Genomic DNA, 26,271 nt, shown 5'->3' on the forward strand with positions numbered 1-26,271 from the left:
TATTTTCTTGTTTGCCTTCCTGATAGACTGGAACTTGCACTGACTGTAGAAAGTAAAAGTGATATTTATAGTTAATATATTCAGCATTTGAGTGGTGAAAAGTTTAGGTTAAATTGCAAATCTCACAATGTTTTATCACAGAAAAGGTATTTATATTTTAGTAAAAACCCCCACAAAAAACCCGAAGTTGAATAAACATGAAAAACTCCTTAAAAGTTTGCATTCATTTGTTTTCTACTTTCCTACCTAATACTCGACAATTTTACTGCCTGGATATGGACAATAACTGTTATTACTTTTACTGAAACCATTTCACTGGCTTCCAGTTTACCTTGATAAACAAAAAAAATTCCATTCAGACATCAGAGCATTGCTTACTTGGTTTGGAGGTCATTTGGGCTGTTTTGGTTTTTTAAGTTGGGTTTTTTAAAATACATAGTCTCGGCCTGTTTCTTTTTAAGATCTGTTCTGTCATTTTCACCAGTTCTTAATTTCTTTCTTTGTACAAGAGCCATGTAGGTAGGTACACAGATCACACAGTAGGAACAAGGAGACTAAGCACCTATTCATCAACAAACCCACCTATTTATCAACAACAAAAATTCTAAGACATAAATAACCCTGAGATTTATCTACTGATTGCCACTAACTTGGGGGGAGGGGTTGATAAAAATTGTTTAGAAAAGGTTAAAACAACAACAACAACAAGATCCCTGCTTTTAAAGGAAATTCTAATGCACCAAGCTCAAAAATCAGCATGTATATGGAGGCGAATCAAGAACAAACTAATACTGAAGTACCATCAAAAGAGAAGTAGTACAGAGCAGTTCAACTTTATGAATAAAATAATCGTCTTTAATATGACTCACATCCTCATCTATGTCAGCAACCCCCAGAGACAACAATACTGCAAAACTATGAACTAAGATTCTCTGAACTGTGTAATTCATCATCAGGGAAAAAAACCATTGTTTTCAAGACAAGAGAACCATGTTTGTTCCTTCCTCTTTGTTCCTTTAAAATATTCAAGATTACACTTGTTGACTAATAGACCTCTGACTGGAATTACAAAGTCAATAAAATAATTCTTAACTAAGTTTTGTTAACAGTAAGTGCAGCAGCTTCCTTTTAAACACAAATAAATAAATATATTTTTAGAAAGACTGTAACAGAAAACATTCACAAGATTAATTTAAGACACACTACGATTCAACTCCCCTTAAAATGAAACCACATGGAAATTACTTTCTTAACCTCCTAACTGATGTTTTTTCAGACATTTTACACTTATTTTGAGTTTTTCCAGAAAATATTATTCATCTCCCTGCTTGGCCAAAGTAATATGCAAGGTATCTGCTTTCTTTTGAAAGAGGAAGTAGGAAGTGTAGTTTAAGGGCATTCACTTAAGCTATCAGTAATGGTATAAAAATAGAAATAGGGTTTTTTTTTCCTTACAAGTTTATTCACTAGTTCTTCATTGTAGGTAATAATAAAAAAAACCACCTTTGGGTAGAGTGAAATATAGTGACATTTCACTTCTGCTCGTATTCACTTCAGGTACCCCAATCCAGACAAAACAGACATCCTGTCATGCTGTTGTATTGAAAAGTACTGTACAGGCAGTAAATTACACTTCAGTAGCTCTAATGGTTTTTTTCCGGACTAAGTTAACCACTTCTGTCCTAAAAATTACATAACTGGAAATTGCAATAAAAGAATATTTACTCTTAGCTGAAACTCTAGTATTATGTCACAACGGAACATTCTCTAGTGGCCAATGATTAACTAGATCAGACAGTTCACCTCTAATTTAATCTCTCTGACAGAGCAAGCTCAAATTTTCCCTTGCCTGCCTTTATCTAGACATCTGAAGAAAGTTCCATGCCAGGTTAGAGTCCATTCTGGCCACGCAGGCTCCCCGTGAGCCTCCCTGGTGAGAGGTTAGTGGTGCCCATTACCCTGTCTGCAATACCACAGCCTGGGCTTAATCATCTCAGGATAACCACAGCTGCTTTTGTGTGAGAGTGACCAAAACCACCAAAGAGCTCAGGAGAGCAAATATGGAATGTGGCACAGGGAAGACCTGTATGGACAGCACATGAGACAAACCCTCTGTTACTGCAAAGGTAAGGAGCATTTTACACATATGTTAAATCCATTCTTACCCAGGAGATGCTCTTAGCACTACTTCAAGTATTGAGTACATAAGAGCATCTGTCTGGTTAAATAACTGAGGCCACCCTCAAGAAGCCATTTTCCACTTGTCATCTGTACTATTATTTGACAGAGGGCACTGAGAGCATAAAGCTCTATGGAGGATTCAGTGAGTAAAGGTAGTCCAGCAAACTACTCAGTTAGCAATGGAATGCCTTTTTACCTCCTCTGTGAAGGTTAAAGGTAACCTTGGAGATCATCTACAGCATCTTGTCCACTTTCAAATAAATGCCTTATGCACATCAAAAACCACAAAAATTAACCCCTTCACGAAGCTTTCAGAATAAAGGCAGCCAGAGCATCACCTTGAAGGAGGTCTGACATGCAAATTTAAGGCAAGGTCTAACACTTCTCATACTATATTCTGTGCCCAAGGTTGGAGTTCCCTCCTGCTTTCCTGACAAAATGCTATGTGGAAGTAGCTTTAGATACAAGAAAAAAAAATATACTGTCATAATCAAAACAACACTATCTGCTAGTAAACTACGTTAGATGTTTTTTTTTAAAGATGGGGAAAAAAAAAATCTCTCAAAATAATAAAAAAAACCTAACAACTTTGGGCTGCTATATTTAATCCTATAAAGAAAACTATGTAAATCACAACTGATAGGTTTATAAGCATGAACCAAAAGACAGACTCTTAGAATAGCCCTAAGTTCTCCAAAGATAATTAGTTCAGTATCACAGTAATCCATATATCAGTAAAATTGTGCTATTTACGGGAAGAACAAGGACTGAGCCACAGCTTTCCTAGTCTGGATGTAAATATTTTGTATTTTAGTCTTTAAGCACAAGAAACCGCTTCTCCTGAATTCCTAAGCCAGAGAGTACTACATATGCTGTAGTATTTCCAGCCTCAAGAGTTGCCCGCAAATATTTTTTTGACACAACCTTTCTTTGGAAAACTATTTTCCCGGTCTTTTCTGTAATCTTTGGAAGTTTACGAGGCAACAAAAATGTGCCATAGCTAGCTTCTAGAGTCTTACACAGTTTGAAATTCTGAGCTGTTAAACCACTGATGAATAATTTTTTCCACCTCTAAATGTCATCTATTGTCTCGTCTCCTCCCTTCTTTCCCTGATAGCATCTGCCAGGTATTTGCAGGAAACTTCAACAGTATTTCCTTAGGTAGGAGACAATTATTACCTATATATATATATATATATATATATATATATATAAACTGTCCAATAACTTTTGAGGAATTTCCTGTGTCACCTTGAACAAGAGTCGATTGAGTCAATGACAGAGAAGGTTTTAGGGTTTTTAAAAGTATTTTTATTTTAAGCAATGAGTTCAAATTAAGAGAATCACCAATAGAAAAGAAATAGATACTGACACTTAGGAAACACTATGTCAATTCTCTTCCTCTTGATACCTGGCAGAAATCCGTGTCAGGAAACACTTAAGTCCTGTTATTTCTGCCTCTAACTACCAACATGCCAGAGCTTCTGCAGCTTTGCCCACACCAACTATCGCTGCAGTTCCTACATAACCACATTACAGTGGCTACAATCTGGATCCCAAAGACAGTCATACCAGAAACAAAAATGAGTAGCTGAGTAATAGAGAAGATACAAGTTTGACCTCTTTCAAAGTATCTTTCAAAAGAACTGGCTGAACTCCTTGAGGTGGAATGGTGTTCTTCGGCAGGACCGGAAGATTACCATCACTGAAAGTCAGTCTTGCACAAAATTTCTTCTGTTTCAAAATCTCAAAAGCCTCAGTGCCAAAAGCACATACCAGAGTAAGGAATACAGGAAGAGTAAATAGGAAGTAACAAGAAAAACATTATGATAAATTTGCAAGAGCTTCTGGGGAAAGAAGAAAGTGGAGCGTTTCTAAAACAAGACTTTGTGTAATAATAATAAAAAAGGCCAAGATTCCCCCAAAGTAGCAATGTTAATATATGCCATAACTTTGGAGAGATTTTCTAAGAAGAGACTGGAGTAACAGTGAAGAAAGAACAGACTGGCAATAACCCTACACCATGCTCTGTGCCTGTAATTTAGATAAGAATGATGCAGCTGGCTAGACTTCAGTCTCGGGCACAGAAAGACTTTAAGTGGAACATCTGCATGCACACGCAAGCACTCTGCAGGCACTTCAGCAGCACAGACAGTCAGACATCACAAAGAGATTAATTAACTTTGAAACTAATCTCAGCCAAAATGACATAATAAATTGCACATATTCATCCCACTCATATGCTTGAATAAATTCCCAATCACTAACCAAACAAGACTGGAAAGGCAAAAGCTTGCATGCTTTCCCAGTCTGAGGCTCTCTCCTGTAACCAGTTTGAAGACAGTAATTACATCCCATACCAAGTTCAGTACGGATCTGAACATGGAAACAAAAAGAACTATTTGGTCTGATCTTGAGACAAGTATATTAAGTCAGTTTTTCTTTATTTGCTGCTGCATCTTTCTAAACTTTTAAGTGAGATTGTCTTTTCTGATGCTGCAAATAATTTTTTTTTTTAATCTTAAGTTGGCATCAGTTGAGCTTGATTTTAAGGCAACTGGCTCACAAAAAACCCCATTCTATTAGTATAGATAGAGCAAGCCTTCCAAAGTCACTAGAGCTCTACAAAGTCCTGATGCAGTGTATGAAAAAGGCAACGTAATTCCACTGAGTACTAAGGACAAATGTAGGCATTGATATGCCAGGTTAGATGTGCAGCAAATGTCTTCTGGTTATTCATTAGCTACAGTAGCTCCTTTATCCTGCAGTAAGACAAAGGAAACAGCCTGAACTTTAACATCCCCAGAAAAACACACCAAAATACATATGGACAAATGCTGGAAGAAGTAACAGCTTCTGTTTTTTAAAAAAAACCCTCAAGGAGGACTGTAGAACACCCAGGAGGTGAATTTCTTTTGAAACTATAATATTTAAACACAAAAATCTTGTTTCAATAGAGATCTGATTATATTCAGGTAACAGATTTTTTCCAGATTTCTTTTCACACAAAGCCTATCATGTTTAATACTGGCAATTAAAGAATGAGAAACTAACACTCTAGAGTCAAAATTATCCAATTCAAGAACTGAGTAAGAGGACAACATTTTGAGTCTAAATTTGCAACTACTAGGAACTTATCAACATTCCCAATGAAGCAAAAGGCACACCACAGTTTATGACTATAGACATATAAATATTCAGGTACTCTTAACTGTACTAGTACCTATAGGAGAAATTCCTAATGGTCATGATGAAATTTTACTGAAGATTTTATCAACAAGAAGAGTTTCCACATGTCTTCTGGATTTTTGCTTTGCAAAAGAGTAAGTTTTCTCATTTGTATGACAAATAACTAGCAATGGTTTAATCATATCATGCAATTTGAGAGATAACTGAAAATTAACATCTACAATGAATGCACTCTCCCTGTGCAATTAGACAATAATTAAGTGCTTGGTAGTAGCAAAACATTACGAGAATGTGTTGAAAAACAAATAATAATCCAAGAAGTGACTTGTTCAACTCTATAACTTTATCAACAACATTGAGAGCTTCATTTTTTTCTAGCAAGAGATAGAATAATTAACAGAATACCTTCATTAGGATATTTTCTAGGAAGGGGGAAAAACAAAAGATGACAGTATTCTCAGACTTCACTATAAGAAACAATAACAAAGATGCTCAATAATTTCCTGCAGGACCTCTTTACTTAAAAAAAAAAAGAAAAATTTTCATTTTTACTAGATTTCTCATCTCACTTCAAGTAATAGTAAACAAGTTTTACTTTTTTTCTTAACAAGCAATGAGGTGTAACTCAATTTTCTACTTATGCCAATAAAATCATCAACAACATCTAGTATATCACAAGTGCTGGTATCTGAATTTCACGGTATTCATTTCACGATTTGTTGATGAGGATTCACCTTTCAGTTCAAGAGAACCTAAATGCAAGTCTCTTATTTAAATAAAAGGAATATCTTTATAAAGGTCATCCCCATTAACCACTGCTTACAGCTGCCACTTTACAACAGAGGAACTGATCAAGACATAGCCCAGCTCCAGAGCCATCCAAGGGCTACTCTGAATTTATAGTAGCTCCTATACAGGAAGAAGTCAGCATCAAATCAGGGCCCTTACATCCATAGTAAGGATGCTTCCAACCAGGTCGTTTCCTCAGCGAAGAAACTCAAACCTGAATTTAAGAATAAGTACGGTTTTAGGTTAAAAAGGTTTTAAGCTTCAAATAAGGTAACTACCAGTTCATACCCAAAAAATTGTTCTGAGTATATATATGACTGAAATCACAGTTTTAAGATAAAACGAACACAGTACAGTCTATTTTCTGCATAAGCTCTAGAGGGGCAGGAGGGGAAGCATCTTTCTACTAACATGAATCATAATAATTATGCGTGTTTCTTACCTGTTTTTAATACGAAAAGTTGGTAAAAGTGTTTATCAAGCTCCCTCCCAGTTAGCATCAAAAGCATGGGGTGCCTAGGTCCAGAGTCTGCCACATGCATTTAATTCTTGTCTCATCCTCTTCTACTGGAAATCTTTGACCATTACAGAGTCCAGACACCTCTATAACTATAAAATATAAAAGAAATACCTGGGCCCCCCAACAGTGTCCTCTTCAAACAGATACCAGAGAGATGCTCACAGTTATGCCATGCCTACGCAGATAAATGTTGGTTAAACATGAAACTGTCACACAGCAGAGGAATAAGACACAAATTTGCATTTTAAACACTTTTGGTCTAAAATAGGGTCTTATTGCATTTTAAAACAACAGAATCTTCTACGCTAGATAAAATAACCCTTAGGATTCACAATAGTATAGTATCACACTGTGCACATAGTCTGACACAGCCACTAAGAGCAGGGCCAGCCTCTCCAGTAGGTCAAGAGCCAAATGCCTGGTGTGGTCAGCAGGAGCTCCAGGTTTGGTTACAACACCATTTTACCACCTGATCTAAACTCATCTACATCACTGCAGGCTTGGTACGGGACTCAAGATTTTACAAGGCAGCTGCAAAATTTCAGTTCACATAATGATTGAGGTCAAAAGGGACCTCTGGAGGTATCCTGTCCAGGCAGAGTTACCTAGAGCAGGCTGCCCAGGACCACCACCAGAAGACTTCTGAATATCTCCAAGGATGGATATTCCATAGTATCTCTGGGCAATTTGTTCCAGTGCTCACTTACCCTCACAGTCAAAAAGTGTTTCTTTATGGTCAGAAGGTTGTACTGACAAAGTCAATTAACACTTTTATTCTTCCTAATAAAAACAGTTTCTCAAGAGAGACATTGGGAATTTTGATGGAAAAACAAGAAACTGAAAGCTCTTCTATCAAATCTAGCAAACTAAGTCTGTTGGTACATGCCACTGCCATGTAGCACAAAGAAATAGTACAATAAAACCCACAAATTCAGAAGACCAACATTTGTGTGACAAACGGTTACATCATTTTAAGTGCTTCATTTGAATATGCAGAAGAAATGTCTGGAACAAAAGCCTGGAACAGTGTTCAAATCCCAAGCTAACCACTTTGGAAGACAGCCCATGTTAACATGCCTTAATTTAACATGCTGCATGTCTACTAACTGTTAAAAGTACATTTGTGTTGGCCAGATTTAAGGAAGAATTTACTCACAACATTCCATTCTGCATAACATCACAAAGCTGATATGAGTTCTAAAATACTTGTATTATGATACAAACCTGTATCATACATTGGTTCTTTAAATGTTTTTGCTTCTGATTTTATCATAAATTGATACAACGGGATTTAAATTATGAGCTTTCTAACTGTGACCACAAGAAGTGTTAGAAATTGTTGTATCCAAAACTACTTCCAGATTTCACAGTTTTTAGCTTGGAAATTGAAAACATGAAAGGTCTTTAAGCACTAGTTAAATCTTTGCTTAGAGGCAGCTCTTCCAATTCCCTTACTCTAACCCAACTCCCTGTAAAATTTTCAGAGGTTAAAAAAGGTAAAAAAGGTTTAACAAAGTCTAGGTTTGAAGAGGATATTCACAGTAGCAGCATGTACCATTTTAATTGTGTCTTATATTGGCTTGATCTACTTAGCCCATTTAGGATGACATTAAGAAAAAACAGTCCTTGTAAACTACTTAAAAATCTCATGATAAGCCTTTCTACAATTTAACTGAAAGGAAGACAAATCTACACCAAAAGCATTTTTATCTGAAAAAAAATGCCTAGTCTGAATGACTTGTATTTAAACAATGTGAACAGAATTAGAGGCAGTAAAATCTAATCTTTTTTTCCTATTATTTAACAGAGGAAAAGTACAGGTGATTGACTACGACCAAATCGAAAGAACTAAGAGAGTTCATCTATGGATGGCATCTCGAAGATCTTTTCCACAGAAGGAAGTCTAATTTGTTCAGTTTACAAGTAATACAGAACTTGTGACATTTCCTTCGATCCTGACATATATCCATTCTAAGCACAGAAGACTTCAAATATTAGAAAGGAGTGAACAACCTGCTTTAGGGAACACACCTGTCTTACAGGATGCAAACCAAGCTGAACCAAGTTCACTTTCTGTAGAACTGAAGCCCCACCTGGAGCATTAAAAAGAGAATGTTGTCAGATTTTACAACCAATTCAGAACACATTTTTTAGCTACAGAAAAACAGGTTTGATTTTTTTTCAATTACTTAGACTAAACAGACATTATAGTGTTAATCCTCAAAATCTCAGTTACAATTTCATCTGTTTTGCAATATTACAGTACTATCCAGACTAGCTTATTAATAAATTTCTGCACTGCAAAGAGTACAGACCACAGAATCAATCAGGTTGGAAAAGACCTCTGAGACTGAGTCCAACCCATGACCCAACACCATCCTGTCAACCTAGACCATGGCACCGAGTGCCACAACCAGTCTCATCTTAAAAACCTCCAGGGACGGAGAATCCACCACCTCCCTGGGCAGCCCTTTCCAATGGCTGAGCACTCACTCTAAAGAATTTCTTTCTAATGTCCAACTTAAACCTCCCCTGGCACAGCCTAAGACCGAGCCCTCTTGTCCTACTGCTGGTTCCTGGGAGAAGAGACTGACCCCCACCTGGCTCCCCCCTCCTGTCAGGGAGTTGTAGAGAGTGAGGAGGTCTCCCCTGAGCCTCCTCTTCTCCAGGCTGAACAGCCCCAGCTCCCTCAGCCTCTCCTCATAGGGCCTGTGATGCAGTCCCTTCCCCAGCCTCATTGCCCTTCTTTGGAGCTGCTCCAGCCCCTCAATGTCCTTCCTGAACTGAGGGGCCCAGAACTGGACACAGCACTCCAGGTGCAGCCTAACTAGTGCTGAGTACAGGGGCAGAATCTCTGCCCTGGTCCTGCTGCCACACTGTTCCTGATATTACAGCTCAAAGGAAATACACAAAAGAGCAACAACAAAAGCACATAAAAAACTCCCAGTTCAGACTCACTAAGAAAGTACTGATAGTACAAATCAGTTTCTGAGGGACAGCATAAAACACTCACCTTACTGAATGTACTAATCATGATCTTTCCAAATCTGAAAGCGTCATTAATATATTCCTATTAAAAAAAAGGAGAACATAGTTTTATAAGCTAGATAAAAATTTACTATGAAAGATAAGTACATTTAATAATGCAATACAAGTCCAACCATGTAAAATATGTATTCCAAGATGAAGAACAGTTATAAAAACTACAAATACAAAATGAGAGGCAATGCAAGAAATTTTATTGATAAAAATATTTATTATCGTAAACCTAACTTCTAAATTGGTTCTTTGAGCAATGCACAAAGTAACTACCCATTGAATTCTGTTCCCTTTATTAACATAAGAAACCTCCTCAAATTGCATCTCCACGATCTTAATTTATTGTTAGAACATTATTTAGATAATACAGATACTAACACAGTTTATTTCAAAATGCTGAGACATCCAAGCTGAAGAATTAGTATTATCTGGTATAAATTATGGGATCACATTCAAGTTATGTTTCTTCTTCTGCACATTACAATCTTAAAACACTTCATCACCAAAATACAAATTCCAAATTAACCTCAGCAGACGAAAAACTTCTGAGAGCTAATTCAACAGAGAAGTATTGACACCATGATCAAGATTAGTTTCATATTCCAAAACACAAGTATGCATTCTTAGAGCAAAAGCTGTTCTCAGTTTACTAAAACTTACACTTCTACGCATATCTGATAGAAAAAAATAAAAAGGCATCACAGAAAGCTTTCTTAGACCCCTAGAGGGCTAAATAGGAAAAAAATTAATCCCACAGTCCTCAAGTAGTGGTTCCTAAATGGACCTAAGCGTATGTCACCAGTCACTTGTATTCCTGAAGCACCCATGGCACTTCTATTATTTTATTGCCTTCCAGTTTTAGGTTGGTTTTGTTGTTTCTAAAGCTGCTTATTTTCCCTGAGGAGTAACTCACAGTGAAAAATAAAAGTAACAGGACCAAGTCAACTCAGTTTCACTAAGAACAGCAGGATCCAGCACATTGTTGACTTGTCAAGTGAAAGACTGTAAGAAGTCAAGTACCACAGCAATCTCCCCTTTCCCCTTCCCCCAAAAAAGTAGTTCAGAACCATTCCTCCATCATCTAGCAGGAATTGTTCTCATTTCTGCCAGACCAGGAACAAAGCTTATTTTATCCTTTCAGGTTTCCTTGTTGTGTTAAGCCCACGACCCTCAAGATTCCGTAGTGGACATGGACTGATTGTCCCCAAGAGCCAACAGAAAACAGCCTTCTGAAGTTTATTCCTTCACCTTGAATAATAAGCCATGGCCCAGAGCTAAGTTTAACTGCCAACAGGTTGCATATTTGCCATTAAAAAAAAAAAAAAAGAAAAATTGCAGCCTGTGCCAAGACATCTTGTGAAGACACTAAACATTATCTCCTTCTTCTGCCCCATGCTAATTTCTACAGATCCTTCCTTCAGTCTTATAGGTAACTAAAGTTGCACTCAACGTGAATTTAAAAAAAATATTTCATTTTCTTTGTAACCAGAAAATGCTGTTCTCTTCTTGAGTGGAACTGGAGAAATCATTAAGCACAGCAACATTCAGAACTCTAGTACCTGCACATGCCAACTTTTGTCCTCTTTGGGAAAAAAAAACAAAAAACAAAAAACAAACAAAAATTATATGTTTGAGATTGTTAAGTGTTGTCATAGAAAGGAGGGGAAAATTATCACACCCCACCATGTATTCATATACTTTGCCTTTATTATAGGTGAAACTAGATCGAAAGTATCTCAACATCGTATTTCAACTATAGTATTTGTTCACATCCTCATTAAGCAGCATACTTCCATATCTACTGCTCCCCTCCCTTAAAGAAAAGGGCAGGATTTCACCATGGGGTATTACATTTACAGAATTTCCAGGCTAATGGTGCTCTTAAGACATTTCTGCAGTTCACACTCTATTAAAGATTTCAGTCAGAATGGAAGTACCATCCTGGAAGACCCTGTGCCAAATAAATTCTAGTCCCCATCACATCAGTAATACACTCCAAAAAGTGCAGCAACCTAACAAGCTTGATGTACTTGTCCTAGGAGTTGGACATATTAACACTGAAGTAAGAGCTCAAGTCACAGAAGAACCTATGCTAGCGAGGTAATTGAAATGAAGTAAGTGCTTTATATACTGAAGATCTTTGTAAAATTAAACTAAGAAGAAATGTAAAAGTACACGTAATAAGGTCAAACACAAAAACCATACTAAGATACAAAAGCTGCAAGGAATGAGGAGAATAGGCAGCAAAACCAACAAAAAAGAAAAGTACTGGACATGCTCACCTCTTCATCTTGTCTCCCTAAGCTTCAATTATGAGAAGTTACAGATGTCATTGCAGAGGCACAGTGAAGTGCCTCTGTTTTAGGACAGGGTGTTAGAAGGGCAACGTAGCTTTGGATCTACTTCTAAAAAGCCATTTCTACTTAGAAAAGTCATCTATACATGGAAATCTCCAACTATTTTATCTACAAGAAAAAAAAATCAAGCATTAAGGATTATAATAGTACACTCAAAAACAGGTGGAAGCAAACCTAAAGTCTTTCCTAAACATTTTGGCATACAAATGAGCTCTCTTTTCCACCAAACACCTACAGCCTGCTCACGCAATCTGTAGAATCGCCTTAAATTCTTGCCCCAAGGATCATGTTCTCTGTATTTTAGTCCACTTGTCGTGGAAACAGCATGTTGGGCCTCTAACCTATTAGCACCCCTAATAAAATTTTCCTTTCTATTGGGAGAAAATGAAGAAGAAAGGAAAATCATACTCCATGATTATGTATCTTCTACAGGCAAACTTGTCTAAATCAGACTACCAAAAAAAGTCAGTGAAATCAGAAGGTTTCTCTAGGACTACCACACACTACTTCAGCAGCAGCTGAAAACATCTGCACAAAAATTTCTTGACCTTACAATAGCTTTCACACAGAAATTCTCATAAGCTCTCTTACATATGTGGATAAGCTGGGAAAACATGCACTTCAGAACTGCTGCAAAATTTAGTATATTGCTGCTGTCCCTCAGCAACCCCTCAATAGGGAGAGAGGACCAAGTGAGAGGATTCTGCACTAGTACAAGTCCAGTGTAGGCACTCAGACAAAAAGACTCTATCTGCACTGAAAGGATAACCTCAGAAATACAAACCAGAAGCACAGAAGTCTGCCCTGCCCTTGTTCCAGCACTGCTGGCAGGCAGAGTACAAGCAGGCTGCACAAGCGTGCCTGGTGATCTACTAAGCCACTTAGTAGAACATCGGATCACTGCTGTGTGCTCGGGCATGTGGATCCCCATGTGTGCGGGTGCCTCCCTACTACATAGGGCTCTGTCTCAGTATTAACAGAGCATGCTCTGGAGAGCAGCTTCAAAGCCTCTCCATGGGTTTTGCAGACATACCCAAATCATCTGCCCCTTCTTCATTTTGTTCTCTGCCACACTGCATTTCACAAAAGTAGCCTGAGGCCACAAGAAATCCCAGCAACAGATAGCAAATCCATTAGCCTATGAAATATGAGTTTGACTGCTACCTTCTCTTTTCCTTCTCTTTTCACATATTCTTTAGAGGTACTTAACAGAATTAAGTATGTTGCCTGTAACTAAAAAGAAACACCCACACCCTCCCCCCCAAAGAAACCCTTTAAGTGTCAGAAGGCAGAGTTTTTCTTCACTAACAAAAGACTGGCAAGTAAAAGGTTTGCCTTACAACCAACACATGCAGTGTTAACAGCCTGACCTCCACTACAGCAGTGGGTAAGTTTAAGGCAGCAGTTAAAAGCAGGGAAGTGGACACCTTTTACACAGAACACAAAACATCAGTAGCACTACTTTCAAGACCAACATTTTCTGTATTCAACCTCATCTGCACCCAAAAGTGCAAGTCAAAGCCCTTCAGAGTAATACAACAATAACACAAAGAATGATACAGGTATTAATTGACCCCTTTGCTGTTCAGTGCTTGACAAGCTAACTTAACACAAGGAGTACTCAAGCAGTTCAAAACTTGCTCTACAGGGATATAAAAGGATGTGGAAAATATGAATGCAGCAAGACAATCCAGTAAATAAGCTCTGTAATCCACCAACCTCATAGAGGAATTCTAGGCCATGCAACCAAAACTGGAGACAAAAATTCCTTTTCAGAAACATCTGATCATCTAGTAATTATGATGTGGTAACGTCATGAGTATAATATAGTGTCTACAGGACACTCACGCCAAGTATTACACAAGGCCTTGCTAAGAACATGATGTTCCCTTTTTAACATAGGCCAACCATAGCAACCCTATAGAAAACACTACAGTTGATGTAGACTAGTGATAATTTACTGGTTCTACTGGCTACTGGTAACATATTGCTTTTAATCCACACCAAATACACCTCATCCCACAGCAATTTGCACAGGTGCTTATACTTTAAGAAGTTAAAGAAGACTTTCTGCAGTAAATTATATTCTAATAATGTAAAGATGTTAGAGAAATAAGGGTGTGGCCAGAACCCAGGAAAAAGAAAACTGGTTTATTAGTCTGTATCTAAGTCAAACACTTCCTGGTCATAGTAAAGTCTGAGGTAGAAGAAACATCCAGAACTTTACTGCCAATCACTTTCCTCATTTCACTCTGTTCTCATACTTTGGCTCCATCAGCATCTCAGTTTACTCACAATACTTATTACTATAAAAATGTATTGTTTAGGGACAGGCTTAAGCAAATTTACTTGATAAACTGAGTTGTTACATATTTTAATCTTATGACTGGGGGAAGAAAAAGTGGAGAAGGTAATATGACAATATGCTGTCTCTTAGTGGAAATCCAAAAGGAATAAGAGTAAGATATAAAAATGAAGATTACTTAGATTTTCACTGACAGCATTCACATGCTAAAACAAATAGAGGAAGCCTACAACAAGTCCCACCAACTGACAAATAAACAAAAAGTCCAGCAAAACCATGTAGTCTTTGAATTGTAAATGAAACCAGAAAACTTGCTGAATCTGAAGAAGTGCACAAAAGCAAAAAACCCACTTTCCATGCTTTTACCTTCTGGACTATATCAAGCCAAACTACACTTTACTTCTTCACAGGACAAGCTCTTTCATGGCACAGCATTTGACACTTAAGACAACTACCCAACTAAAGTATTTGCTGTTCTACCTTGAAATAAACACTTGAAATGGCTAAAACCCCATCAAAACCTGAAGGCTATTACTTTTTTCTTCTGCCCTAGGTCAAAGGTCATCTCCTTTCCTCTATGTGTTACCAGTGAGGTAAGCAACCTCCAGAGTCCAGAATCAGAACCCCACACCTCAGGACAGTGCTCTAATCACAAGACCTACAGCAAGCTTTGGATGAAGTAAGGACTCAGTCCAGTTTTCCAATGAAACTGCCTCACTTTGCAGAAATAATTCAAGTTTCAGTAACAAAGGGAAAAAAGAAAGATCCCAAAAGCACACAAACACATGCAAGCATAAGCAAGAGGGAACTTGATGTTACAGTGCAACAATGTAGGCACTCTCCCTTACACCAGTCAAACTGTGGTTGAAACAATACTGGCAACTTAAAATGGTTTCTCACTACACTACGTCAGGGTTTTACTGTATTTTTGACTTGACAGATACTCTCCACGCTAGAATCATTACAGAATTTCCACTTTTTTCCCCTTTAATGGTGGTAGCTATTCAACCTCAGGTGTAAAAGACAATAAACCTCAGTCTGACATTTGGAAAAGGAAGAGAGAGGCTTACAAGAAAGATGGAGAAAGACTTCTTATCAGGGCCTGTAGTGACAGGATGAGGGGCAGTGATTTGAAACTGCAAGATGGTAGATTTAGATTGGACATAAGGTTGAAACAGTTGGACTCTGTCTTAGAGGTCTTTTCCAACCTTCATGATTTTGTTTCTTCAAAATCCTTCAATGCACTGTCAAGTTACTGTTTCACTGGCATAGACTTGCAAAGCGCTACAGTTTCCAAGTACCAGAGACTTCCTACTGACATCTTAGTGGGCTTTTTAAGCTCCTGTGGTACACTGAAAGTCCTCTACCCTATCCTGACCTATTACAGAACGTCAGACGTAGTGTCAGCTTGACAGTTACCATATTGCTCATCTATTTGCATGAAATTGTACTTACATAAACTGTTTTGTAATCATGCATGTAATAGCATGCAACTAATGTAAGCAGCAGGCACAACCACACCGTCTCAAGGAAAAAAGTGTCCTCGCAACCACAGGCAGCACAAAAAAACAAATAGCAGACAGCACCTGTTGCCCACTCTACCTGCACCTCACGCACGTTAGTAGTGCTGAGACTGTGGCTCTGAGTAACACAATTCCTCCCGTAAAACATCCCACCGGGCTGGCGGGCACGGCCCTGCAGGGGTGCTGCTCCCTGCACCGAGACACGCGAGGTGCCGGCGGTGCCCTCCGCGCCCCCGCCGTGCCCTCCCGCACACACACGGCCGCCAGGGACGCCAGAGCGGAGCCCCGCCGGGGGACTGGGACTGGCTCCGCCGCCCCCTCCTCTGCCCCGGGCCGGACACAGGCGGGGAACACCGGCATCACCTGGCCCCCCCAGCCTGACCCCGCCAGGGCGCCCCTCGGAGCGCAGCTCTCGTCCCAGCGCCAGCCGAGTGTAGGTGTGCCCGTGCCCCCCGCTCCCGGACGCCCTCCCGGTGCGAGGCGGGCGGGGGCCGCGCCGCGCTCAGCCCCGCACCCGCTCCAGCCCGGGACTCACAGCTGGCGGCCGCTTCCCTCGCTGCCGTCCCGGGGGGGGGGGCGTGTCACAGCCGCCCCTCGCTCGGCTGAGAGGGAGCCCCACGCACCCCATCCGCGGCGGGCCGGGAGCGGCGGCGCCACGGACCCCGCGGGACAAGAGGCGACCCGTCCGCCCATCGGCCCGGCAACGGGAGAGCCCCAGCGCGGGGGTTATATAACCTCGGCCCGGAGGGCGGCGGGAGGAGGGGAACCCCCGTGCCCCCCGCGTCCGCCGCCCCCTCCCGCCGCCCCCTGCAGGCTCCCGGTCCCCGCAGAGAGCGCGCCCGGCAGGCCCCGACTCACCGCACACGGCGCGTCCCGCAGCCCCGGCGCGTCCCGGCTCGGGCTTCATACGGGCAAAAACGTGACCGGTCGCCGCGCGCCCGCCCCGCCCGCGCCCCTATTGGCCGCGCGCGTGTGACGCGGCAGGGGCGCGCGGGCGGGGGCGGGGCGCGCCGCGCTCCCATTGGCCGCACCGCCCGCCGCTCACTTTACATAAGCCTCACGTGTGGCACCATGTTTCCACCAGCCGCCGCCGCCGCCTCCCGAGCCTGCCCCGCCGGACCGCCCCTCCCCCGCGCCGCCGTCACCGGAGCGCTGCTCACCCTCGCCCGCCGCGCTGCCCTCCCGTCGCGGCCGCCCCGCTCTCCTCCGCCCCGCGCCCCCCGCCGCCGGACCGCAGGGCCGAGGGGGGCACGGGTCACGTGACGGCCCTGGGGAAAGCGGCCCCGGCCCCGCCCGCTCCGAGCCGCCCGTGACGTGTCGCGCGCGCGCGCGCGGGGGGAGAGTGACCGTTGGCAGCCGCTGCGCGCGCCCGGCCCCTCACGGCCCCCTGACGAGCGGCCCCTCACGGGGGCGGGAGGGCCCCGCGGCCCCGGGGAGCGCACGGACGGGCGGAGGCGGCGGCCGCAGCCCTCGCTCACGGCCTGGCCGGGGCTCGGTTCGCTTACATAAGGCAGCAGCGCCTGTATCCCGTTTCCTGGTGCCGCCGCCCGCGCTGGGTGCACTCCCTGAGAAGTTTCGAAACTGACCCCGCGCATTGTTCAGGAGGCGCCGGGTCACAAAGCAAAGTGCAGCGCAGGAGAGCGCAGGGCTGCCGGTCTCTCCGGCGGGAGCCAGCCGGCATCGGTTTGAATAGCTACAACAATGGTTAAACTAAGTGTTTCCAGAGTGTTAAAGGTATGTGCCGTTCTCTTGTGGAAAACTAGTTCCTGATACAGTACACTTTACCGTTTGATTACTTTCCATTCCAAATGTTTAAAAACCAGTTTTTCATATTTATTAAAAAAAAAAAAATTACCCCCTTCTGTTCAGGCAAAACTCTCAGAAATTATTTCCCATCTTACAGTAGAAAAGAATAATAAAAAAAAAATTCTCATACATCAGTCAACCAGGTTTTCCTCAGGCCCCTGGACCATCCATCCTACACTGTGGTGAAGACAGCACCTGAGGTCTGAGCAGTGAGGTTACCCACTGCTGAACAGTCCAGCTCTGTTCGAGTCTCCACATCTTCCCAGGCTGAGCAGAGCAGTCAGTGTTAACTTACCCATATTCTGAACTCGCTCTGTCTCCTTAGTGGTACGTGGCTGCGCAAAGAAGGAACAGAGGACGTGCCAAAGCTCTGTCAGTCTGGGTGCCAATACCTCAGTCTCGTGTAACAGCATTTTACACTCGCTGCATACACGCAGTTGCTCCATAGGATGTAATGCAGGGAAGCCATGAGGGCTTCCATTGTTTATCTGCAAAATGAGGTTAATGCCGCCTCCCTCACTGTGGTGTTAAGGATAAGTCCATTAGGTACATAGATATTTAAGCTGTGCCTGTTACAGAAACAGCCTGTGAGTAAAGGACTGTGCAGTATTTAACTGCTGGGAAGGAGAGGGGGTGGGCGGAAGCATTAGGACCAGATTCTGCAACTGGATTTGTTGCACTGCACAAGTCAGATTACCAGGATACCATTCTTAGTTTGTGCTTGTCTGAGGAATCTAATTTTAAGACTAATCCTAATTAGGTAGTCTCAGTATAGTTTGGTCAACCTGTTGCTGTTAGGCCTTCACATCCAAAATTTCATCATCTTTATATAAGTTCTCTGCTTTAGGCTTGGAGGGATGTAGAATGACATTCTTGGTTTCCATGGGATGTTGCTTTTCATGTCATGTGCCAAAAATATCCCTCTCTGGCTATGTGCTAAGGGCTACACCTCTTACCACAGACTCAAAGTAAGGCACTTCAACCAAGGCAAAACTTTGAGGCCCCCTCTGCCTCCACCCTGTCAAAATGCAAACATGAGGAGGGTGGCAAACTATGGCACTGTGCTAGAGACGAGTGAGTTCCAGGACACACATTCATCACTGCAGCAGAGCATCCCAGTTCTGCCAGGAGAGCAGTGATCACCACCACCAGAAATAGCCAGTACCTTTCCCATCCTAGTAACTACGAGAGGCATTACTTGAGTTCTGCTTATTTTAAAGGGATACTAAACAGTTATTTTAGTCAAGCTTATGGGAAGCATTTTTAAGTTCTATTCATGCCACCTTTTAGTAGTTATATCTTTATATTTGATTTACTAAAAGCAGAGAAAGCAGTATTACTAAAAAAGTGATTGTGCGTATTGAACCAGTTCAGTTCAAATTTTTCTATTGTGCCAATTTTCTGGACATTGCAGTCACGTGTATAGATATGAGTTATTACAGACCCCACCAATCTGAAATAACAAGGAGGCAGGCACATGATTTCTAAAGGAATTAATATTACCATTGACTCATCTGCTAAGAAACAAAGCAAAATAAAATGGTTGCAAAATGCTACAGGATAAAAATGGGTTTGTTTTTAAGGTCACTCTGTCTGGTAAGTAGCAGCAGGAGTAAAATATGTTTGTTTGTGTATGCATACACAAACTGTTCTAAAGAACACAAAGGTTGTAACAAAAACATTAAAATGCTTGTATTTTTTTTTCCCGGCTTTGTTTATTTTTTTGTGTGTTTTCAGTTGTAACTCTTGGGCCGTGGAGAGAACAAATCATTCATATAGTAGGCAAGCCCTTTCTATGTGACTGTTTCATCGTGTGGCACACCAGGTCCCACACTGGCGCTCATCCGGAGCGGCTCTGGGGCAGTGAAGTGGGGCCCTATCCCGCTTTAAACGCTGCCCGGCTCCCTCATGCGGTCTGGCCAGGCAAATGCCGGTCTGTATGAGGTTTTTTTATGGAATCTCACTGATTCTCACACTTATATGACCAGATCTTTATCCACACACACACAAAATGCTGAACTTTTTCCCAGCATACTTCAAAAAGTAGAATTTTTGCTTAAGGAAAGTATTTCAGTCAGTTCTGATAAGCAGCAATATATTAACATTATCTACATTTTGGGGGGGGGGGGGAGGGGAATTGAGACTTCCTGAAAAACTACCTGAGGATTGCTTGCTTGGATTTGATACTGTTAAAGAAATAGGGCTCCTTTTCTTCAAGTAACTATGCTTCCCTATCCACTTGTAGAGGTTACCTGTTCCAAGTTATACCACAGCACTGACAGAACTGTATATTGTTAAAAATAATTTTTAAAAAAATCAATAATTTACAGCTGGAGCCCACATCTAATCCTTCATTTCCTAAGTCTAATTACTCACCATTTGCAGTGACGCTGACAGTCATTGATTCTTACAAAGATCCGGAAAGGCTTTTTTGCTAATGAGCAAAAGGCGTCACTGTTACTCTCTGTGTAGACAGAGGGAAGGATGAGGGAAGGAAAAAACCAACTTTCCTCATTACCAGTGAATATATGGACAGGTTTTTCTAAAATCATTATAGAGTAGGAACAAACTGTAACAAATATAAAGATAGCAATATGATACACTCTTGAAAACTCTTTGATTGAAATGTAAAGGAAAATAAGAAACATGATAAAGAACTCCAGCTCAAACAGCAAGTTCCTGAAATGTGCTGCAGCTCAGAAGTCCTTTGCAGAAGTGTCTGGTTGTCCCCAGATATAGAAAACCTTTCCTAACAAGTTCTGGGGAATGTAGTTTTTCATTCTCTCCCTATTTGTATTGTTTTCTAATTATCTTTATTAAATCCAGTTTCTCTTGGCAAATGCAGTGTAATTTTAAGTTCCCAATATCTTGAAAAGTGACACATAAAGGACCCTGAATTGTTCTTTTAGAAGGATACAGATGGCAAGGGTGTATCTTACCACTGTAAGTGCATGTGCAGATCCCCAAGATCATTAAGGTGATTTTAGAAGCAAACAGTTCCGAGCACTCCAGATCTGAGATCCTGCTGTTTAGTTTGCATTAGCAACTTGCTTTCTGCACTCAGACTCACAGAAGGCTGAATGAAGAGAGCTTGAAATTGAATCCACAGTGATGAAAAGGAGTTTTAAGCTTCCTGCATAACTCAGAGAGCCGTAGTTTGTGATTTCACAGTCTACCCAAGGTGACTTTACACATCCACCGAAAGGAACAGTCCTACCACCTCCACTGAGTTAAAAATCAGAGATTATGCAACTGCACGGTCAGCCAAGTTGGGAAACTGATTTGACTGAAAATATCCCATGAAAGAAGTTTTTGGTTGGATTACATCACAGCTGTGGGAGCACAAAAGCCAAACCAGAACAGGATCAAAGAACACATTTTGGGTTGGAGCGAGGATCCAAGACCAACAGGAACATCAAATTACAGAGTCAGGCACTTAAAGTGAAATTTGCATGTCATTAGACTAGCATTAGAGAGCTAATAAGAGATGGCAAGCAGAAAAGTGCATCCTCATTCCTGCCTACTGTGTTGGATTTATACATCCTCTTCTGCTGTGAAAGAAAGTGACTTCATCAGATTGGGGTTCACCATTCAAAACCACCCAGACTCATATGCCAGCGACAGCTTTCACAGGGGCTCTGAGCTGATCTGACATTTCGCTGTCATCAAGGGCTTGGCATCACTGCTCTTCACCCCGTCCCTGCCACCAAGTACTTGTGGTTATGTGGTCCTGGCCATTCCTTTTACTTGCTATGCTACTTACTTGGCCCCTCAGTGAGCCAGTTCAATTTGTTAATCTCTCAGAAAGCTTCCTGAGTTAGTTTCCTGCCTGTAAGCTGAATCTGATCCCTTGGTGAGAAAATACACTCCCAAGTCCAGGCATGGCATGGACAGAGCATGGGAAAGCTCTTTTAAAGGCAATGAGACAGCAGAACATTTCCACAGATTTTAATACCTGAGGCACAATACTTTCTGGATTAAATGTGGCCACATACACCAGATGCCCTTGAGACACCCAAAATCCTCAACAGACACATAAGGCCTACGAGATGGTGCTGGGCTTGTAACACTGTGTATCCCAACCCTTGACTCCCCACAACCACTGGTTCCTAATGCACACTCTTGGTGTTGATTTAAACCCTGCCTTTGCTGACCAGAGTCAGTTTACTGACTCCCATTGTACTTATGATCTCCTTGTAGACTCAGTTCTGTAGAGTGAAGTATTAACAATCTCTTACAAAACCAGAGTAAGAGTTGTACCTTCCTTTAAAAACAAAATAAGGACTGAGAGATAAGATCTGGGTACTGACTTTCCCACTAGTGAGCATTTATGCAATTTTTATTAGGTAGTCATTACATAAAATGTTGGATTAGATCTTGGCATGGGATTGGAGCTGGACTCGTTCACAGGCAAACTCCCAATCACTGTGTGACAGCCATGCTGCTGCTCTGAGCTACTAGGAATCTAGAGGCAACCTTATTCCTTACTTTATTATCATTTTTAAGAAACAGATTATAATATTAAGAGATTATAACAGAAACATTTGAAGAAATTGGATGCTAAGTAGGAAAGCAGCTAGAATAAATTCCAACACACCTACAGCCCTCCCCATCAGTCACAGGCCTAACTTAAGCCAGACAATCAGGCATTCCTTCCACTAAGAATACTATTATAGAGCAGTGATTTATAGTTGTTGAGGAAGGAACAGTCAAATTTTAAATGGGAAAGAGTGTCTCTTAATTAAAAACACTTCATTTTCAGATTGAGTTCCCCATTACTGCTCTGTCTCAGTTAGTTTTCCGGCGTTAGTTCACACTTCAGCTGTTTGGAACTGAACACTGCTGCTACTGAAGTCAGCGGAAGCTTGGTTTTGTTTTCAGGAGAGGGTAGCACTGACTGGCTGAGTTTGCTTCAGGAAGAGAAGTCTGACATACCTGGCCACACTACCAAAAACAAAGTATGAATTTTAATAAGCCTTTCAGGCGCTGCAGAAGCCCCTTGTAGACTAAGCCAATTCAAGAGACTTCAGTAAATAAAGTTTTACAGATTGTGTCACTAAATAGAAGTTTATGTTAAGCAATCAGAAATGCTTCAGGTTTAATTCTAATAAATGAGAAGAAAAAGAGAAAGGAGAGCTCAGTTGGCACACTGTCATTGATACACAGAACCAAGGAGCAAAGGACTGATACAAGTTCTGTTTGGATAAATCCCTTTCATATAAAGAGCTTTGGCAACTTGCTCAAAAGAAGACAGTAACTGAAACAAAGAGGGCAGAAATATTTCACATCTTTGTGGATTATCTGGTGTTTAGTTGGTACGAGCTTATCTACAGCCCTTTCCTCAATGTAGCTCTAGGCAGACTTTCCTCATCTACCTGGTTTACCTGGTGTAAAACTACTTGAAAATTATGTGGCTGAAATATCTTTGGGACTTCTTCCTATCTGTCACATTTGTAGACACCAGCCAGTAAATTTAAAATTGCCATATGAATGAGGAGAGACAAACAAGCAAACAAAAATCAAAGTGATCACATGAGCCTTTATTACACAGAAACCCACTAGAACACTAGAACTCATTGCCATAATGAGATATATTCTATCCATTTGTAACATGTGCTACTATACTCCATTAGCAGTAGAACTCTGAAATTCAATGCTTCTGTTGTGTAGCTACACAATAAAAATAAAAAATTAAGCAGTTTAAGCCAGTGAATAGAAAAAAAAAACCCAAACAAATCAAAACTAACCCTTACATTCCTTAAAGGAGAAAGATTGAAAGTCATAAAAAGGAAGAAGGAATCTTAAGCTATATTAGCTAATTATTGCTCATTAGAGAAAAGACTGGTGTCACCTTAAAGCACTGTGCTACAGGAAAGCAAAGGAACTATATTTGAGAAAAAAGGGGTAGTTAGAGCAAGACAAAAAGATTGAAAGAAATCTTACCTTGCCAAAAAAGCAGAGCTGTGAGATATGCCTCCTGCAGGCATTTATGAAAATGCTGTAGCATTCATGGTTTTCTTGGGTCTGGGTGGAAAACTAAATAAGCATCAGGAGCTCTTTCTTTCTAGTGGGTCTGAAAAACATATCTAGCTGCCTTTCAGCCCTTTTATTGATATGGGTAATTTACAATTATTATTTTGTTTCCCCAGCCCTGCTCTTTCACTGCGCATTACCAACCAGCTGTTGTTGGTAACAACACTCACAGCTTTTACTGGCTTCATTTACTGCTGAAGAAAGCAGTGCTTACTTAGGGAGACTTATTCCTCTCATGCAGTAATAGCATTGTTGTTCTTTTTAAATGAATACAGTGCAGGGAAAACAGTGACTTGGGGCAGCCTTAGAGTACATCTGATTGTAGGTACAGCCTATGAAGGCATATTCAAGCCAGCTTCAGAGCAGTGGAAACTCCCTGGACAGGTACAGAGCTCAGAGCAGATGCAAAGCCCACCCGAAGAGCCAAGTCAGTAGTGCTGAATCATTGATCCTGTTCTGGCAGAGCCTCCAGCTGGGAGCACACGGCAGGTTTGGGCAGGCTGGTCTCCACTGCAGTTCCTTGTCACTGGTATCCTCCTAACTGGTGGTGCCAGGATAATTTCCCTTTGCAGAAGAACTTTATACCTTTACTATGTTAGTTTGCATATGATCCTATCTGGGATTCCCTATCAAGAATTACCTAACTTGTGTTAAGAGGAGTAATAAAAGCAACATGTGTTATGACTAAACTTAACAGCTTGTATTTAAAGACTGGGCTAATCTGCTTCAGCTGTGTTTTGGCCTAATCAGAGAGGATGCGTGTGCTACTCTTGAAGGTGCTTCAAAAAGCAAACCAAAAAAGGGAATGTTTTTAAAATGACAGATTTTATACTTCACTGGAACCTAATAACCAGTGAATCAACTTTTCTTGTCATACGCTGACTTTCTACTGAGACAACATCTCCTCTTCTCAAGCTCTAAAATGCAATTAAAGCACATTGTGTCACTAGCTGTAAACTATTACCTCACTGCAAACTTGATCATTAGAGCTCAGACTAAAGTCCTTCAGAAATACAAATCAGTGCTCAAAACCAGAGACATGGCACTTAACACATCATGGGGCCGTACACCACACCTCACATGTGGAGATGGAGCATCTTGCAATTCACACTGACTTAATGCAATTATCACTTAAAGAAGTCAAATCTGTTTGAAAAACCTTTTTCCTCAGCCACATGTTGGATTACAGTACAATGAATCGTGTAGGAGGACCACTAACCAAATACACTTCAGAATTGCACTGTGCCCTCCAGACACAGCCACTGCTAGTGAAATGAATGCACTCCATTTTTTCCAACTTTGGAACCTGGGATACCACAGAGTTAATACTGTAGTATCAGTCCACTACAATCACACTGAAGCAATAGGAGAAGACCAGTATGACTAGTGTATTGCACACACAAAAAATTATGTTGCTATTTGCATGCTGTAATGGATTTATCTGAGATAAAGCCTCAGTTCCACTTATATAATCAAGATTTTTTTGTTGTTGTTCGTGGCATGGGTGGAGTTAAAACTTTATAATACCAAAAATATCTTACAAATAAAGTAAACTGCAAGGTGGAGGAGCAAAGGCATAGCAGGAATTAATTTCCCTTGTTAAGAAAACTGAGTGTGAAAGTTGAGCATGCTTGTGTGTGAAGTTATAATACCCAGCCTCGATGGCCTAACTAGACACAAATCTCCTTATTTTCAGAACCTTGTTCTCATCTCAACACTGTTATTATCATAATCATGGGTGATGTTCTCTGCAGCACATGAACATTTAGTATTTTTAAAGCTTTTTGGTTTTAAATCAGGACATAGTGCAGTTCACTCATTAGTATTGGCATTACTATTGCCACTACTGGATAGTATTCTATAGTAGTGGCATGTCAGTATCTGCAGCTGGAGGTGATTACACTGTGCGAATTTGGGCACCATCAGAGAAGATGTAATTGTGGTGGGACTGTTGTTTCAAATGTGCTCCTGAGGAGCAGCAAGGGGTGTGTGAGAACCCTGCAGAGCTCACTGAAGAACTCTTTGTTCTCCCTTCAGTTCTAGTTTACTGACTTTGGAGAAACCAGTTATTAAAAAGGAAGGTAAGGAATGTTCTTAAATGAGTCATGTTTGTTCTGTGACTGTCAGACTACATCTGTAACTGGTTCAGTAGCTCTATTCAGCTGGTGAGGTCATTCCCATGCTGCACATGACACAGGGAGCCTTTGTACAGACAGCTGCAGGCAACATGCTTCACACTGGCTCCTGACTTAAGAGATATTCTATGAAGGGATCAACAGGTACTTCTCCACATTGATGCAGCATTATCTAATGCTTGCAAGAGTACAAGACAGACCTAAACACATAAGAAACTTAAAGTCTTTCATTTGTAGACAAAGGTGCATTTATATTATATACTTGTTTTTAAAGAAGAAATATTTTATTAATGACAAATGAGACAACATTATCAGTCCAACCTGAGCAAAACCAAAACAGAGAATGTCAATGTGTAGGAAGCAGCCCTGGAAGCATCAGGATAATGCAAATACC

The 26,271-nt window shown here is 41.0% G+C and overlaps 1 protein-coding gene and 2 long non-coding RNA genes across 11 annotated transcripts in view; 2 read left to right on the forward strand and 1 right to left on the reverse strand.

Moving 5' to 3' along the window:
* PER2 (period circadian clock 2) overlaps window positions 1-16,852 on the reverse strand; it is a 46,091-nt gene extending 29,239 nt beyond the window's left edge. Inside the window, exons 1-4 of one of the 8 annotated variants that reach the window (XM_017825561.1) lie at window positions 16,762-16,852; window positions 9,693-9,749; window positions 8,711-8,772; window positions 6,602-6,762 (exon numbers count right to left, since the gene is read on the reverse strand). The gene's annotated coding sequence lies outside the window, so the exon portion shown is untranslated. Of the gene's footprint in view, window positions 1-6,601; window positions 8,568-8,710; window positions 8,773-9,692; window positions 9,750-16,761 lie in introns of those variants that run through there. The other 7 variants (XM_017825562.1, XM_017825563.1, XM_017825559.1 and 4 more) reach the window with 7 other exon arrangements.
* On the forward strand, window positions 1,857-8,989 carry LOC108502539. The gene is made up of 2 exons (XR_001876512.1): window positions 1,857-2,126; window positions 8,487-8,989. It is a non-coding gene; the product is annotated as an uncharacterized LOC108502539 (long non-coding RNA).
* A 484-nt stretch (window positions 16,853-17,336) lies between the features above and the next one.
* The window catches only part of LOC108502528, a 75,477-nt gene continuing 66,542 nt past the window's right edge, over window positions 17,337-26,271 (forward strand). For both annotated transcript variants that reach the window (XR_001876507.1, XR_001876508.1), the window contains exon 1: window positions 17,337-17,637. This is a non-coding gene — a long non-coding RNA (uncharacterized LOC108502528). The remainder of the gene's footprint in view (window positions 17,638-26,271) is intronic.

The sequence above is a fragment of the Lepidothrix coronata genome, unplaced genomic scaffold, assembly GCF_001604755.1.
Source record: "Lepidothrix coronata isolate B3197 unplaced genomic scaffold, Lepidothrix_coronata-1.0 Scaffold120, whole genome shotgun sequence".
NCBI lineage: Eukaryota > Metazoa > Chordata > Aves > Passeriformes > Pipridae > Lepidothrix > Lepidothrix coronata.